This window comes from Macrobrachium rosenbergii, chromosome 45, assembly GCF_040412425.1.
Source record: "Macrobrachium rosenbergii isolate ZJJX-2024 chromosome 45, ASM4041242v1, whole genome shotgun sequence".
Lineage (NCBI taxonomy): Eukaryota > Metazoa > Arthropoda > Malacostraca > Decapoda > Palaemonidae > Macrobrachium > Macrobrachium rosenbergii.
Window position 1 is genome coordinate 23,680,558 of NC_089785.1, and position 18,562 is coordinate 23,699,119.

Consider the following 18,562-nt stretch of genomic DNA (forward strand, 5'->3'; position numbering starts at 1 on the left):
ATAATAATTATATTGCCTTCACAGACAGATAACCAAACATAAACAACTTTAATAATAAGTAATTCAATTGAATACAAATATGGAAAGAAAGGTTTTAGTTGGTGTATGTGGTATGTGAGATGGTGTATGTGGTTTGTGAGATGGTGTATGTGGTATCGGAAATGGTGTATGTGGCATCTAAGATTGCATATCTGTATGTGGAATCTGAGATGGTGTATATGGGGAATCTGGAGTGGTGTAAGTGGAATCGAGATGGTGTATGTGTGGAATCTGGAATGGTGTACCGTATATGTGGAATCTGGAATGGCGCAGTTGGAATCTGATATGGTTTATGTGCGAAATCTGGAATGGTGTAAGTGGAATCTGAGATGGTGTATAGCCTATGTGGAATCTGGAATGGTGTAAGTGGAATCTGAGATGGTGTGTATGTGGAATCTGGAATGGAATATGTGGAATCCGAATTGTGTAAATATATGTGGTATCTAAACAATGTTGTATGTGGAATCCTAGGCGACGTGTGTGGTATCCAACATTCCCCAACCACCGCCAGAATAAACCAAGACCCACTTTATTACTGTCCCCGCAAAATGAAAGCTATTCCCAATAACCTACTGAACATGGAGAATACCTGGAATATTCCAAATCGATCGCGAAGGTATTTAAACCACTCCTTATATTCCCAGTAGCTTACTGAGCACAAGAATTCAAAGCATTTTATGCCAAGTCGATCGCGGAGAAGTTTAAAACATTTCGTACTTGGAATCGATTCTCTCTTGAACGAAGGACACTTCGTACCCCCACGTGACATTTTGTCTGTCGGTTTTTAGGTGTGGTTGGTTTGTCCTTTGTTTTGGTGTGGGGGGAAGGGGAGGGGAATGGGGTGGGTAAGTGGAAGGGGGTGGGAGTTAGATGGTATGTTTTAAGCATCCTTATTTTGGCTGAGGGAAATATATATATATATATATATATATATATATATATATATATATATATATATATATATATATATATATATATATATATATATATATATCTGGGATAACTTTATTTTATTTGATAAGTGCTTCGTCACCAGTGGGACTCCAACTGCCGCCTGGTTCGGGAACAGCGACCCACAGTGACTTTTGACCACTGAGCCATCAATGGTAAGAAGTCAGTGGATATTACACGACATTTATGGCTTAATATTTGTGAAAACATACGAAATGTTATGGTGTATATATATACATATGCATATATATACACATACATTATAAGAGGACCTCATTTAAACAGAGTTATTTATTCAGAAAAAGTTATAAGCTTTCCAGGGCTAACTGTCTTCATCGTCTGGTAGCCGCAAAAAAAAAACATATAGCATATATATATAATATATATATTGTGTACATGTATGTATGTGGTATCTAAAGAAATGTGCACTCATAAACACACAAACACACACACACACACTTGAGTACTTCATTATTTGTCGCGTGAAGTGAACAGAATCCAGCCACGCAATGTTACCATGCCACATGGACTGGGTCGTTACATTGGTGTATTTAATGTCTTAACACCATTCCACTAATTGGAGTGTGTCTATTTATAGGTCAGTGCATTAGGTTATTGGTTATTATCATTTATTTTAACATAAGTTATGAATGTTAGTATTTTATATTCTGATAGAGAGTTGGAGTAGTAGATAAGGAGTTTTGTTTAATTTGTATTTTTTTAATGTTTTGTAGTCACTAAGATGTCATTTCCAACAGGATGAGGATATGGGAAGTTTAATGATGATGTCTTTTATGTGCTTTTCTATTTTTTATTAGCTGGTATAATTTTAATTACTGGTCTTTCATTAGGTAGAGTATTCTGCTATCCATTCCAGGGACATCAAGTCATCATTTTTCTCAAGTATCTTCCAAACTATTTATTTGATCGAAATGGTACTTTGACACAGTGCACAAGACGCCTCCCACAAATTTTTGGTAATAAGTTCATTATCAAGTGCTTTTAGTTAAGACTTTACTCTTGACTTTTAAAGGCAAAGTCGCATGAGTCAGCAGGACTAATCTACGTAATCGAACGTCTGCTATCCCCCGTTAAAATTAGCGGGGGATGTCATGTGCACTGTGTCAAAGTACCATTTCGTTCAAATAACCAGTTTGAAAGATATTTGAGGAAAACGAAATAGATAGTGATGCATAATTAAGTAATTATAATGACATCTCATTGTAATTCTACTGTCGACTAAATTTATAATAAAAGAATTATGCATTACTGAAAAAATTATATATCAAAGAACTCGTCAATGTAATTGAGAATTTATATACATATACATATACACATACACGTATACATCACTTATCTACCACTGTCTCCAACCTAGCGACTAACCATGCCCGACTCTGGCGACGCAACGCAGAAGGTCATTCCGATGAAGTGAAGCTCTGGTTGTACGTGTCATGTTGTTCTTGGAACCTGACCTTGACTTTTTCAAGGACTCTGCAGCAGTAAATTTGAGCTGGGAGAGAGAGAGAGAGAGAGAGAGAGAGAGAGAGAGAGAGAGAGAGAGAGAGAGAGAGAGAGAGAGATGTATATTGAAAAAAAGTGAGAGAGTTATTATATTGAGAGAGAGAGAGAGATGGATATTGGGAATGAAAGTGAGAGTGAGTTATTATAGAGAGAGAGAGAGAGAGAGAGAGAGAGAGAGCGCGATCGTGTGTAATGTCAGAAAAAGAGAGTTTTATTCATACTGAAAGAGACAGAGATAGAGATATTGGAAGATATGGATACGTATATTGAGAGAGAGAGAGAGAGAGAGAGAGAGAGAGAGAGAGAGAGAGAGAGAGAGAGAGAGAAATATGGTGCACGTTTCTCTCAGTCGCAGCAAGCATGAAAGCGTACTGTATGCTTGTATCATATGACGTTCTGGGTTTTTTCATCAGCAAGAGATGGCCCCAGGACAACTTAATTATGTAGTTATATCCACACGCACGCACTGTACATATATATGTATAATGTTTATATTTACACTTACATTTACTTACATTTGTATCTATTTGTTTATTAGTTTGTGAATTTATTTTTTCTGTTCTAATAACTGATCTCTTTTTGTATTTTACTTTCCGTAAGGTCTTTCAAATGAACACCATAATATTCTTTGGGAGCTTGAATTTCAAGTCAGTGGCCCCCTGTGGTGAGCTTGTTCCATATGAATAGGGTTCATGTTCTGTGTAATAATAATAATAATAATAATAATAATAATAATAATAATAATAATAATAATAATATGCAGAAACGTACTGCGATGTATGCAAATATTCAGTGACATTTGCATAAGTGCGTATATATACTCACATGCCTCATTGCTGTATGGCTCCGTAATTATACGCCTCTCTCTCTCTCTCTCTCTCTCTCTCTCTCTCTCTCTCTCTCTCTCTCTCTCTCTCTCTCTCTCTAGAGCATGTTCGTGTCGTCGCATGTGTCGGTCAATTATCAACCGCATTGTGGCTTTCAACTTTGAGAATTGTTATTTATATTTTTCGGGCGTGAGAATTTTTATTGTCTTAATTTATGGATTTTTGGAGTTGCATTGCAATTGAGAGTTCATGCACTGTCGAGTTCATTACCTCGAAGCCTTTGTTTTGACGAGAGAGAGAGAATCTGTCTGGTTTTATTCAAAGAAAATAAAACTAGCTCAAACTGCTTTGTCATGATGGCGCCTTATTATATCTGGAAATTCTCCCTCTCTCTCTCTCTCTCTCTCTCTCTCTCTCTCTCTCTCTCTCTCTCTCTCTCTCTCTCTCTCTCTCTCCAGTGTGGACAGAATAGAGATCTTGCTATATATAATAATAAACTGTAATTTCTGTTTTAGAATTTATAAATCTGTCCATTTTTTGGTCAACAATAATTCGTTTTAACTTTATATCTAATTTAGGAAATGTTCACTAATATTGTTTTTAAAATTTGTTTCACAAAAACAACAAAATCCAATCTTGTTTTGCCCAGATGACAATTTGTATTTATTATTATTATTATTATTATTATTATTATTATTATTATTATTATTATTATTATTATTATTATTATTATTATTATTATTATTATTATTCAGAAGATGAACCCTATTCATATAGAACAAGCCCACCACAGGGGCCACTGACTAAAAATTCAAGCTTCCAAAGAATATTATGGTGTTCATTTGGAAAAAGTAACAGAGGGTACTAGGATATACAGAAAGCAGTGATCGGTTATTAGAAAAGAAAAAAGTTAACAAATAAATGAATAGATAGGTAAAAATGAAAGTAAATAGTTAAAAGACAAGGAGAATTGATGTAGGGTATTAATGCGCTGCATCTTCGCTTGCATTTTTTTCTTATATGTTTGTGTAGAAAAACTATTTTTTCAAGAACTTGAATTAACATATTAAAAACTCGATTTGCATATCAGACAGTACAAAAGTTATCTTTTAATTAAATATCGTAAATTAGCAGCTATGACTTGGAACACCGACGGATGGCCTCTTGTTTGTCAGTTTTTCAGAAGTATTTTAACTGAGACCTGTCACATTCACGATCGATCCCCGATCCTCCTTTCCTGCCGAGAGTGGCCAGATTTGCCGAACAGCAGCACCAGTATGTTATAAATGTTCCTGGCTGTCGAACTTCTCCAAAGCTCCAGAGGTCCTTTATTCCTCACGCCGTTGGACTTCGGCTACTTTTTTGTAATGAACGTCATATTCTTTGGAAGTCTGAATTGCAAGTCAGTGGGCCCTATGGTGGGTTTGTTCTACATGAATAAGGTTCATCTTCTGAATAATAATAATAATAATAATAATAATAATAATAATAATAATAATAATAAACGAAAAACCACCCTGAATAAACTCTCAACATCCGGAATCTTTTCATCTGAAAACCAGTTCTATGGTAATCTTGACAGACACCCCATTTTCTATACCGGGAATCACGTTTTCTATGGCTGACACTCGAACGAAACCTACCACTTAATTCCCATACGCCCACGTGCTCAGCGTCTCCCAGAATTCGGCGTGTCACGTGGCCCCAGAGCGCCCCACGCCGGGACCATGGGCGTGAACAGTGCCCATTCAGCCGGCGCTGGCGTGATCTGATGAGAGAGCCCCCGGAATATGGGCATTTGTACCCAGTGGTATTCGTTGTGAAAACCAGGGCGCGGAATAGGCTCTGTCGAAATAGGGGAGTTTCTCTCTCTCTCTCTCTCTCTCTCTCTCTCTCTCTCTCTCTCTCTCTGTGGCGATGGTAGGTCAAAGTCCAGCCGAGAGGCGGTGTCAAGGAAATTGCCAATTCGCAAGTAAATGATGAGAGAAAAGGAATAAAGAATGGGAGAAAAGGAAGACACAGCGATGGAGTAGAAATAAACATTGATTGAAAAGAAATAAACAATGAGAGAAAATAAATTGACATTGAGAGAAAAGAAATAAACAATGAGAGAAAGTAAACTGACATTGAAAGACAAGAAATAAACAGTGAGAGAAAATAAATTGACATTGAAAGGCAAGAAATAAACAGTGAGAGAAAATAAATTGACGTTGAAAGAAAAGAAATAGGCAATGAGAGAAAATAAACTGACATTGAAAGAAAAGAAATAAAAGCAATGAGAGAAAATAAATTGACATTGAAAGAAAAGAAATAAACAATGAGACAAAAGGAATAAACGATGAGAGAAAAGGCATAAACAATGAGAGAAAATGAATTAACAACAAGAGAAAAAAATAAACGAGAGAACATGAACAAACCATAAGAGAAAAGAAGCAAAGCATAGGAGAAAAGAAATAAACCACGAGAGAAAGGGAAACAACATTGAGAGAAAGGAAAATAAACAGTGAGAGAAAAGGAGCTAGACAAGACAGGAGAGAGAGAGAGAGAGAGAGAGAGAGAGAGAGAGAGAGAACAAAAATAAGGCAGGATAGAGAAACGCCTGTTGAAAGGGAGAAGATTGTTCAATAAAGCGTAAGAGAAAAAATGTAAATCTTGAGAGAGAGAGAGAGAGAGAGAGAGAGAGAGAGTAATCAGGGGTTACAAGTTTGAGAGCACTCCATCAACCTAAAAGAAAGTAGGCCAGCATTGATTATTATTATTATTATTATTATTATTATTATTATTATTATTATTATTATTATTGTCCTATCACTATGCCAAACCAAATCTCACCCCTATCAATTAAGCTAGGACCTCTTCTTACTGACTAACCCCCTCACAAAAAATCTAGGACAAGGACACGACCCATTACTCACCAGATAATCTTGTAAACAAAGCAAAAGTAAAAAGATAGATAAATAAAAAATATATTAAAAAATGAACGTTTGTTTGTCGCTTGAGAGCAGATGGGATCTGGTGACCTCCCCTGGAGCATCTGACCTTGTTTATGATAAGTATAAATATAAATATAAGTATAAGTATTAGGGGACAAACATAACCGAAATATGAGACGAATGTAAACATGAGGATGGGGATTATTTTGAACAAAACTCAGGATAAGGAGAAACACGGGAAATAAAGAAGAAGAAGAATGGAGAGGAGTGAAGGCAGGAATAAGAGATAGTGATGAGTGAGTTAAAGGAAGAAGAAGAAGAAAAATGTAAACAAAGAGGCACGATTCCTACACGAGATGAGAAGAAGAAGAAGAAGAAGAAGCAGGAGAAAGAAATAGCAGGAGTCACAGTCGTAATGGTCAATCACAGCGATTAAAAATGTAAGCACAAAGAGGCAGTAATCCTACACGAGAAGAGGAAGAAGAAGAAGAAGAAGGATAATAAATAAACAAAAGCAGATTACGCAGTAACAACCACGCCAACTCCCAGACTGACTGGCCTTAGCCAGTCAGACACTGAAGACGCAAGGACTCAGTCCTGAGCAGGAAGTGTTAACTGTAAAAAAAAATTGCATATATTTTTCTGTACTTTGATATATTCTTCAAGCACAGACTAACGTTGTTTAGAGCAAGTGTGACTCTGTCACACTAATCAGAAGAGTATAGTGTCGCTCTCATCAGAATAGCATAGTGTCTGATCAGAATAGTATAGTGTCACACCACTCAGAATAGCACAATGTCACACTAATCAGAATAGTGACAGGGATATAGTGAGTCAAGTAGCGTGCAGTTTATATTCAATTAATAATGCTTGCTTTATAATTAATAATAATAATAATAAATATTCGCGTGGTCCAGTGATTATCAAGCTATTCGTCTCACAAACTATACACTGACTTATTTCCAAGATCAGTCAAGAAGATGCAAGCGCGTGAGGCTAGCAGCCTCACCCCGCGAGATGTTTAGACTTCAGCCATTTACCGTAATTTAAGACATACATCAGACGGTCCAATTATCGCTGATTAATGGTCCAGACTTGAATGGTTCATTTAGGGTGAACCTTTGAACCGGTGAACTATTTACCTGGTCTTTTCACCTGTGCTTAATTATTAAGGAAGGAGAGAGAGAGAGAGAGAGAGAGAGAGAGAGAGAGAGAGAGAGAGAGAGAGAGAGAGAGAGAGAGAGAGAGAGAGCGAGCTCTGTAACACCTCTTGGCTTTACTTTATAATTATTCACAAGCATGATTCAGGTAGGAGTTCGCACCGGTAAGTGCACACGAGAGAGAGAGAGAGAGAGAGAGAGAGAGAGAGAGAGAGAGAGAGAGAGAGAGAGAGAGAGAATAAATAAAATAAATCATAAGAAAATCGACGACAATTAATACTATTCAAAGAACCATTTTTGGTGCGAAAGTCCCCCATTTTCTATACGTCATTCCCATTTTCTTTGCCTTCTAGAAACGACGGGTAACTACTCGGAAAAAAAACAGAAGAATTAATCTTTTTAATGCTTCGATGACGTCAGCGGATTGTTCTGAGAAACATGCACGTTTTCAGGACTATAACCGGATCGTAACCGGGATTAAGCGGCTAATAACCGGACGGTAACCGGAGAGGTAATTGAAATAACTGTTCTATAAAATACAGGGTCTAAATTTAGAAAATGAAAAAGAAAAATAAAAAAAAAACTAGTCATTGCTCGAGTAGATTGAAGTCAAACTCCCACGGCGTCAGTCTCTTGTCATGACTGCACAAGCGCAGTACCCATTAGCAAATCCCTTACGACAGAGCAGTTGTAACGAACGTATCATTAACGACAATGTCCGGACAAAAAACGCTACAATGGTCCGGATTCCTTCATGATTGACGTCAATCATCTCTAACAATGACAAGGTTTTTTTCATTTTTTTTCTTTTATTTTGACCTGGTTTTGTTCACCAGTCATCTCAATTACCTCTCCGGTTTTTTGTTAGACTTGATCCGGTTAAATCCGGTTTTAATCCGGTTTTTGTGCCGTTGGCTCACCGCTCTGAAAAACTGCTTGCATTCCTCTGAGGAATCTATTATAGGCTTCATTTGAGCTGATATCTCTCCAACAGTTAAAAATATCAGCCCTACTTCTCATCCCTAAAGGAGTATTTGGCTCAACAGTGAACCTAAATCCTATCAAAACGCTTCGGTGACTCAGCCCACAAGAATTGATAAATACCTGACGTATTGATAAACGAAATTGCTCATTTGCGTGAATAGGAGATAGATTAACGCCTTCGTAAATTGTGATTCTGGAGAGGTGATTAGTGAGTTTGGCTAAATAGGGATCTCTTGAGTTGCCTAAGTAATTGGACCCCCCACTCCACTTCCCCCTGGGGGTGGTTTGAATTAAGCTTTCGAAACTGATCAGAAGCAGGTGTCCGCGCTGGGTGTTTCTCTCTCTCTCTCTCTCTCTCTCTCTCTCTCTCTCTCTCTCTCTCTCACACACACACACACACACACACACACACACACACACATATGCACTCACAAATAAACGTTGTGCTCTCTCTCTCTCTCTCTCTCTCTCTCTCTCTCTCTCTCGCTGCTAGACTAAGGAATAATAAGATTAATAATAATATTTTTATTATTATTATTTTCATGAAACCTCCTAAAATTAAACCACTGATAGACTAAAATAATAAAAAAAACCAATCGATTCTCACCGTCTGTAGGATTCGCACCTAATCCTTCTTACACATCCTGTAAATCCTATAAATCATCTTAATCCCGCGACTGGAACGAACCCCAAGCGAAAGACCGGCAGGTCACGTGACTCAGGCGTCTTCTTCTTCTTCTTCCTCCTCCTAGCCGCTATCACGCAATGGCGCTATCGCGTGACTCCGGTGAATAATAAATAAGAGATAATAAGCCTTGCGTGTTTTATTTCCGGCCCTAGCCAGCGCCAGACTGACTGGCTGGCTAGCTAGCTGAATATTGTGGTTAGTATTACTATTATTAGTCAAGTTGTGACGCCGGTTTCAAAAGCAGAACGATACGCGTTCGGTACTGGAATGGAAACAGAGGAATAACGAAGAAAAACTCTGCTGGGTAGAAGATAAGGACTGAGAGATGAGACTCTCTCTCTCTCTCTCTCTCTCTCTCTCTCTCTCTTTCTCTCTCTCTCTCTCTCAAATTATGAGACTCTCTCCCATAATTTGGCTAGCTAGAATAAGGCTTATAGAGTACCTCTAGGCCTACATGTTATGTTGTACTATCCAGGAAGCTCTGGGTGCAAATGGTGATCTGAATTGTGAAGATTTTCACCATGAAAAGGGCCAGTCAAGCAATGGCGCCAGAAATTAAAACTTGAGGTTTTGTGTTAGAAATTTCAGGGAGCCGAAGTTTTTATCCAAAGTTTTTTTTTTTTTGGGGTGGGAGGGGGCAGTCTTCCTTGCCTGATTCAAATGTTTTTTTTTAGTTTGCGACACCAGGCAGGCTGATGCTGTTTCTGCAAACAAGAGTTTAATTTTCTAGTAAAAGCTTCAATACTACTAAGTCTGACAGGAGTTTTATTTTGGCTACAGCTAAAATGTGGAATGGTCTATTTATCATTTTTCCTTTTAACTTGTCTATCTTCGTAGGCTGATTCCCCTTCAGAGCACACTTGAAGAGTTTATTTATAGTCTCTTGACTCTGTCCGTAAGCGTTTTCAGGCTGAAGACTTAAAGAAGGAAATGACTTACAAACTGAAATGAGGTGAAAAGATTCTAGTACCAAATGCCCCACAGAAAGGCAGACTTAAGCCCGGAAACACTTGGTTACAGACGACTCGGTACTAAAGTAGCCTAGGCACCCTCATAAAAATTTAAAAAAAAAGGTAAAATGACGACACAACTTTGCAACAAGGTCGAGTAAAATCGTATTAACGTCACCCTTAGACCCACATCAAGCCTGAAGGCATATTTTCAGAGCAAGCAGATGGCGGTAACATCCGAATTGCCAGGCTTAGTAAGGACCATTAGCCTAAATGGGGTCTGCACTTGTCCGTTAGGCAATGAGGCTGGAAGTGACGAAGCGTTGGCGTTAAATGGAAACCGTTAGAGTTATTAGGTACGATTTATTTTAGTCTAAATTTAGCCTGTGCTCGATAACGAATTCTAAAAGTGGATTCATGCTTATTTATCAAGAACACTTTCGTCTCCAACGCTGGGACGTGATACTCATAACCATTTATAAGGCTAGACCATTTGGCAGTATTAATTATCCTTTAAATAGGACGAACGCTATAAATGAATTGATGGATAACGGTATGAATCAATTGCTCTCAAAGGCATTGCAAGCACCCTTTGACCAGGCAGGACTTGGCGACGGTGGTACGAAGATTTTTTTCAGCGTTTGTACCCTATAAGTACACATTTGGAAGTTGCCATGTGTGTGGTAGACATTGTCTAAAACTATAAAACTGGATTCTCAAGGGCAGTTAGACAGGGTCTAAAACAAGGTCATTTCAAGGTTAATATAATTCAAAGTGTTATAATTATTCAAGCTTCGAATAGCGCTTCGTACTCGATCAGAATTTTAAAAAGATTATCTGACATTGTTCATATACATTAAACCGAAGTTTTTCCCAAAGGATTCTTAACTTGACAGCAAACTACAGTACAGATAATATAATTACGTAAACCATTTGTTGAAAGAAAAAAATATAAAATTAAATCATTTTAGTCCAATATTTATCTGTGGTTACATTTGATGTACTTCTGATATTGTTGACAAAAAAAAAAAAATATGTAAGCATATAAATAAATAGAATTAATCACGTAGAAAAGGTAGTCAGTATATAAGAGAGAGAGAGAGAGAGAGAGAGAGAGAGAGAGAGAGAGAGAGAGAGAGAGAGAGAGAGAGAGAGAGAGAGAGAGAGAGAGAGGGTACCTTGTTCTATAAAAAAAATGGGTACTAACAGCTGATTTTGTCGTCATGGGCAAGACGCCCCATTTGGTAACAGTTTCAGAAAATTTCGCGAAATATCACTGGTATGTTTACTTCTGTTTTGTGTGTCCGTGCGTGCGCGTGTGTGTGTGTCTGTCACGAACTGGGTGTCCCTGGGCACTATTCAACCTCTGGAGTCTTGTTTCATTCATTCGCAAGATATACCACTGTTTTTTTTATATATTTTTCATTGTAAAAAAAGTTGTAGTGACATTGATTCACTGTACAGTATACGTTTTAAAGCCACATATATATATATATATATATATATATATATATATATATATATATATATATATATATGATTATGTATCACAGTGAATCAATATAAAAAAAGAAAAATAATTTAGAGAGAATCCAGCTCGTATCTCGACCATTCCGTCTACCATTCTTCTTCACACGCCCACAAACAAACACAAACACAAACACAAACACAAACACACCTGCAACCAGCCTAAATCTCTGCTCCCCTGACATCTAATCTAGGTTATTCATCGGCCTGACTCATTCCGCCATGATAATAGGAGCGAACGAGCAAAGCAGTCGTTCCTCTACCCCTGTGGAGGTTCGACAGGCTCTAAGAGATCATCCCAATTTTGCTGCCTCGGCAGTTTGCTTGCTTGCCTGTTGCTGTCAGTTAGTCGTTCCGGTCACGTGATCGGGCCAGAAGCAGGCAGCAGAAGGCAGCCACAGGGAGAAAATGCTGAATTTGCAATAGAGGGGCCATTGCTAAGCTTGCAACTTGCCGTCTCCCATTTTTTTTTTTGCAAGGTTTCCTGCACACGTGTTGCGTTTGGATTGAACGGAGAAAGTCAGTTCACTTCTTTGTTATTATATACTTTGATTGTTATTGGCGGAAAAGGATTAAAAGGTGAAAATTATCGGGTAATGTAAAATATTTTAATGAGCCGCGCGCGAAGGTATACGGGATTAGACCTACGTAAAAGAAACTTCTCTCTTTCTCTCAGGAAATCCCTTCCGCCATTAGCGGGAAACCTCATAATCATTCGGCGACCATACAATTACAGTCACTCTGAAGTGGATGGTTATGCAAATAGGCTGCTGTCTGAGGAGGAATTGTAATAGTCACGCACGGCCGTAAGTAGCCATAAGCACACCATAGGGTCCTTATCTCCTACGTCACTAAAAATAGCCGGAGAAATATAGCCGAGTGGTGGGGGGGGGCTGAATGTAGCGGCGTTGGCAACGATGGCGAATTTTACTGCTGCCACTACAAAGTGTGGCCTCATTTTTTTTTTTATTTTTGTCTTATTTCGTCTCTTGTTTGTTGGGAAGGGTCCAGAGGGGCACACTAGACTTCGTTTAACGCCCTGCGACGCAACGGCGTCCCAAGAACGTAGATAGAGCTGTTTTGTAAAAGTGGAAACACCGACATTAAAATATTGATGAATCATATGAAAGAACGTTCAATGAGTAATGCAATAGATTTCAGATTTGACCTTTGTATGAATAAAGCGTCCTGGCTGTATTTTCACGTTGCATTTATAAAGCAAAATGGCTAATATACAGTCTTATGAAATAGTACCACTTCTGCAAAGCTGCTAAGCGAATCATTATCAACTTATATAATACCAGATGAAACGTCAGTTTCTTAGAAGATACGATTCTTAAATTTTTTTTTTATTTTCTCTCTACAACTCGACACGCGAGATAGGTAATGTCCTGCCGTGACAGAAATAGCCTAATTTAGCCTCTCGTACCCTGGGTCAGTTCGTGCAAGGAACCTTGCGGTACGTAATGATAAAACAAAGGATTAAGCCAAGTTCGGATGCAATGGCGTGCAAGAAGAATCTACCTTTATAGCCAATTACAGAGTTAAGGGTGTGTTTTGCGCCAATGCAGCTTATTCGTGTATTTTTTGTTTTTCAAAGTAAGTTTTTGTTGTTGTATGAAAGAGAATTGTTTTTTTTTTCGCAATAAATATGAGGAAAATGCGATGCTCGATGTAGTTTTTTTCGCAATAAACGACTCCGAATGTGCTTCCTTGGGGTACATTGCGTCATAATCCACCTAGCAGCTGACTGTTTATCGATCTGACAGCTATTTCTCTCTCTCTCTCTCTCTCTCTCTCTCTCTCTCTCTCTCTCTCTCTCTCTCTCTCATCTAGGCGTTTTTGCACGTCGTTGTTTGTAAATTATTGAGTATTTTCCTGTTTTTTTTTATTTTATGTACATTTACAGTAATTCGAAACCTTTTTCGGTAAAAAACATACATGGAAGGTGCACCTGGTTAAAAAAGTAAAAAAAAAAACTATCTCTCGAACTGTTAAGATTAACCTTGAAAGAGTTGACAGTTAAATGAAGCACTTTCCGCATTCTTAACCAAAGGAATATTTATTCAGTCCTAATAACAACATTCCCTTTATATATTATCCTGTTGTGGTTATTATAACAATAAATCATTCGAGATATGTAGTATAACTCCCCCTGAGGGGGCTAGTGCCGTACCTTAGGCTTCTGCCTGGAACCCCTTTCCTATTTTTTTTTTTTACCGTACCTCCTTACATATTCTCATTCTTCCGTCTTACTGTCCTCAGCCCTTTGATGTTTTCCTCCTGTTACACCTTTCAAACCTTTTGAATGACCTCGTAGGTCCCAGTGTTTGGCATTTGGTCTAAATACTATATTCGATTCAGTTCAGTTCGTAGTATAACTTACGCCCAGTACCAGTACCTTCAGGCCTGGGCTAGAAAATGGCAATTGAGATAAGCCGTTGCCTTGACATTTAACTGGTTTTAGACTGTTATGTTATTTAGGAGAGAGAGAGAGAGAGAGAGAGAGAGAGAGAGAGAGAGAGAGAGAGAGAGAGAGAGAGAGAGAACTATTTACGGATACGGTTGCGTCTTAACAATTTGAATTAGTCTCATGCCGATATATCCCGGACGGGTCGACAGACTTTCCAATGGCGGCTCTCACAATCTGAAATAAAGTAGCATAGTATTATTAGCATGGAATACTTGCCAGTCGTGTTAAGCACGACACGACAGTACTGCACGGCGTTTCACGGTCCCTTTGGCAAGTGGAGCAGGCTTGGGCGTTGAAAAGAAACACGATTCATCCTCAGGAGTTTCAAGTTGCTGACAGAGCCTAGTACCATAACGCCTTGCAGATGTTATCGTCAGTGCAGAGCTTGCTACCCAGGTCGATGTAAACTTATATATATATATCCCTCGTTCGATTTCTGCGTGACAATCTGTCATCGACGTGGGAATCCATCTATAGATTCCAGTTGGTGTTCCAGTGGATATATTGGAGAAAACTTACCTAGCAGGCCTCCAATATTCACATCAATAAGTTGCCTCGTGGTCATATCTAAGAGGGAATTAGAGGTACCCATTAATTTGATTGATTTATGGCTGCTAAACTGATGTTACAACACACATAAATGTTAATAAAACTAGTTTTGAAGCAGAAGAACCAGTTATACTAGAAAACGGCAATCTATAGTTGACAGATAGGCCTATGTTACTCATGTGGATTATATAAATATATATATACTCTTTTCTGCACCAGCCATCGACTTAGCCACTTAGGCCTAAGGCATAGTCAGGCCACAAGAACTTATTTATAGCCGTGGTTGCAAATAGAAAGCATTTGATTATCCACATCCTTGCATTGACACGTAAACATCAGGAGACTGTCACCTTGTGGGAGTCCTTCAGATGAATTCATATGGTAATTCGTTAACCCCAATTGACATCAGATTGTGTGCGGAGGACCTTGGGAGATGACCCATTTGTGTGTAGTTAGCCTATTATAATCTCAGCTGCATCTGTTATCAATTCTACGGAAGTTTGATAATGTAACGATAAACTTTTAATCTGCGGTATGAATCTCTCAGAGAGTTATGAAAGATGTATCTTGGCTTTAACATACATAGCTCACATCCATTTTTGTTACTTTCTAAAGCATGAGAAGTTATTTTGACCTAATCCACCCTCTCTCTCTCTCTCTCTCTCTCTCTCTCTCTCTCTCTCTCTCTCTCTCTCTCTCTCTAATCAACTACAAATTGTCCTTCAACTAGACTCCCCAAAAAAGAGAGGAAGATTAACCTATTCGAGGTCACTAATATCTGATAAAGATCTTGAGATAAAAAATATGGGAGAGAAAAAAAGTTGTATTGTTCAGAGTAAATAAGTTGGTTATCAAGTCAGCAGTTATAACCCCATTCATAAAAACAGGCCTTGGTGAGAGAGTCTTCTGAAACGACCTTATCTAATCAATTACGATAATTTGGTGTAATTTTTTGTGTGAAAGGTCTCGTGTTTTTAAAGCAAAACAGTCTTAAAGCAATATACTTTCAATAGATGTAAATTGAAACCAAATACTTCCTATATACACTATCTTTTGGTTACTGGAATTCAACATTTCATTTCCCACGTCGAAATAGTCAAGGTCATGATTAGGGGTCCAGTGGTTAAATAGGAATTCGCCCCAGGGGGGTCCCTTGCGCTTCGTAGGCTTATCTTGTTTCTTATGTAACGACTGGTGTAATATTTAGCTGCTTGTGGGAACTTTTTTTTTATTGTTAGTTATAGATTATGTTTTTTTCTCTGGCGTTTTCACAACATAGGAATCCACGTCCGACCCCCCCCCCACCCCCACCCTGGGGTTAGCAAGGGTTCATTTCCTACACCAATGATTTAAATATCCCTCAATCTAGAAGGGGTTAAAGTAAAATGTGGGATATGGTCGTCTAGCGGGTGTTACGGCGCAACATTATGTAGGTGCACTTTGCATAGACCTATACCAGCTCATTTTCATAATGCAGAATCCAAACGTCACATTTTAACGTTTCAAAATTAAGAATAAGGTCTGGCGTGTCTCAACCATACATAATCAGTACTACAAACGACACTCAATCTCATTCTAACAAGAAATAAACACAAACGAGGAACCAACATTAGTCCCGAGCCATTCAAACAACCCAATGAAAAATATGGCTACAGACAGAGAGTCTTCCTGGTACGTAACTTTTCACCATAGGTCGACCTTGATAGTATCGCCCGGTCTTTATTGAAGACTTCCTTCTTTCTACCTGTTTGGAGCCTGTAGTTTGATTATGTAAGGAAAAATTAAAAATTATGGCTGTTGTTATGTCATTTCTGATTGTGCCTGTTTTCTTGTACAGAATGCAAGAATATTCTTGCTTGCAACGTTATTTTTCTCCGAGTTACGTAACAAAACAGGACTGTGGTTGGTTTCCAGTCAAGAATAAGTCAGTATTAAACACCAATGGTGGTGTTTGTGAGAGGTTTTTATGGTTAAATTATTAGCCTAAAGTCAAAAGTTTCTTCTTCACGCATTCCTTGACCAAAGTAACAAACATTAATCCCATTGTCGCCCATTTAACATTCTAACATCCACTAAGTAACCCACCAGTCAGCCATTGTAGTCTCATGTAGTATAATTTGGTCTGCACTACACGCGGAACATTTTTTGTCGTTTAATGATATCATAAATTATAATAAACTATCTGCTTGCCACCAGACGCCGCCATGTTGCATATTTTAAGATCTACATCCTGACAAACGTATAACTTTCAGTTTCTTTTCATTTTACGTAATGTTGAACTCAAGCGCGATCTATCACTTAAATTCTGTCCCACTTGTTGTGATTTCAGCTGTGTCCTGAGCGGTTATTTTTACGTGACACAGATAATTGTATCCGGCGGGTGTCGAGTGTACCCTGTTGTACTTTTATTTGATTTTGTGGGTTGAATTTTGTCGTTTTTGTCATTGTATCTGGGCCGAGTTGTTTTAGTTGATTTTGTCGATTGTATTTTATTGTTTTTATTGCTGTATTTGGTCTGAAACGGATAGTTTACATAAACTTATAATTCTGAATGATAGAAATGGCCTTTAATCAGGTTCTGTGTATTTAGCAAAAGGTAAAAAACTGAAATAATTCAGTATAAAATTTGAAATCTAGTTTTTTTATTATGATTTTAGGGCTGACACGTCTCAGTTACGCAAACTCAAATCCACAGAATTATCGAGAAGGCCCTTACCTAGATCTCCCACTTTTAGCAGTACAAAAATATAAATAGATCAACGTAACATTCAATATTAAAATCAGTTTAAAAATAATTTCTTGGACAGTATCAGCCACCGCGCATGAAAAAGTTTCACACAAACTCCGGTATTAAAATCAGTTTAAAAAATCGTTTAACTCAAACTCATATCCACAGAATTATCGAGACGGCCTTTACTCAGAATTTGCGCATTTACCTGAACAAAAATTAAACAAACTTAACGAAGAATTATTTAAAAAAACTAATTTCCCGACCAACGTCAGCCATGCCGCCGGGAAAATCGTCACCGGCTACATTTGACCGCCATTACCGCCAATTTCCCCACCGCCATCCGGCGTTGGCAACGCTGCCCAGGAAGCCTGCTCTAGCGTAGCGTATGATGCATCTCAGTCTTATGATGGTCAGGCTGTCGTGAAAACGTCATCTACCCTATATAAAGGCCACGTCGCTTCCTATACACACTTCCATTATGAAATACTCGAGGAGGGGGGCCTACAAGGGCGCCTAAATAGCGGATTTAGCCCCTCCCTTCCAACGTCGGTCTAGGGATTTCCTTCCTCGCCGAAAGGTAGGCCTAGATCTTTCTCTTGTCTCTGGCTGTCAGTCCATCCTCTTTAAAGAGATGTTTGATTTATATAATGTTTTAAAATGGATTCTTTTATTTTATTTTCATAATTGTCGATTTTATGCCTTCCGCTGCTTAATATTAGGCCTATTAGCTTGACATACATTAGGCCTATTTGCGTTTTAAGTTGTCCATCTTAAGTGCGTATGTTAGGTTTCATTTTAAATGTCGCTTATTTACTTCTATTAATAAAATTTAGATATTTTCTGTTGTATAGACGCCGATTAAGACTTATGGCCCTGCCCAATGGCAGACAACCTTCGTCTCCAGCGGAATTTTTTTTTCTTTTTTTTTCAGTTTGGTTATGGCGTCTAGTCTTATAGTCAATATTTTCTATTTTATCTCATATTTAATATTTATCGGTGATTTATATGTCGGTAATGTGGACTATGTTAATTGTGTGACATTTTTTTCCTCATATGTTGGTCACAGGCTTAATTTTTTTTTTGCATGGGCCTAATATATGAACCGTATATTTTTATGCATTATTTTATGTTATATACATTGTTTAATCCACTATTGCTATAGGAAATATGATGTTTTTATTGGAAAAAAAGAAATTACGTGAAAAAAAACCTATATCCATAACTAT

At 38.0% G+C, this 18,562-nt stretch overlaps 1 protein-coding gene across 6 annotated transcripts in view; it reads left to right on the plus strand.

Annotated features, from left to right (window-relative positions):
* Positions 1-18,562, plus strand: part of LOC136829793 (glycerophosphocholine phosphodiesterase GPCPD1) — a 102,264-nt gene that overhangs the window by 48,745 nt on the left and 34,957 nt on the right. The window contains exon 1 of one of the 6 annotated variants that reach the window (XM_067088715.1): positions 17,497-17,913. The exons of 4 other annotated variants lie outside the window; for them this stretch is intronic. The gene's annotated coding sequence lies outside the window, so the exon portion shown is untranslated. Of the gene's footprint in view, positions 1-17,496; positions 17,914-18,562 lie in introns of those variants that run through there. One more of the 6 variants, XM_067088721.1, reaches the window with a different exon arrangement.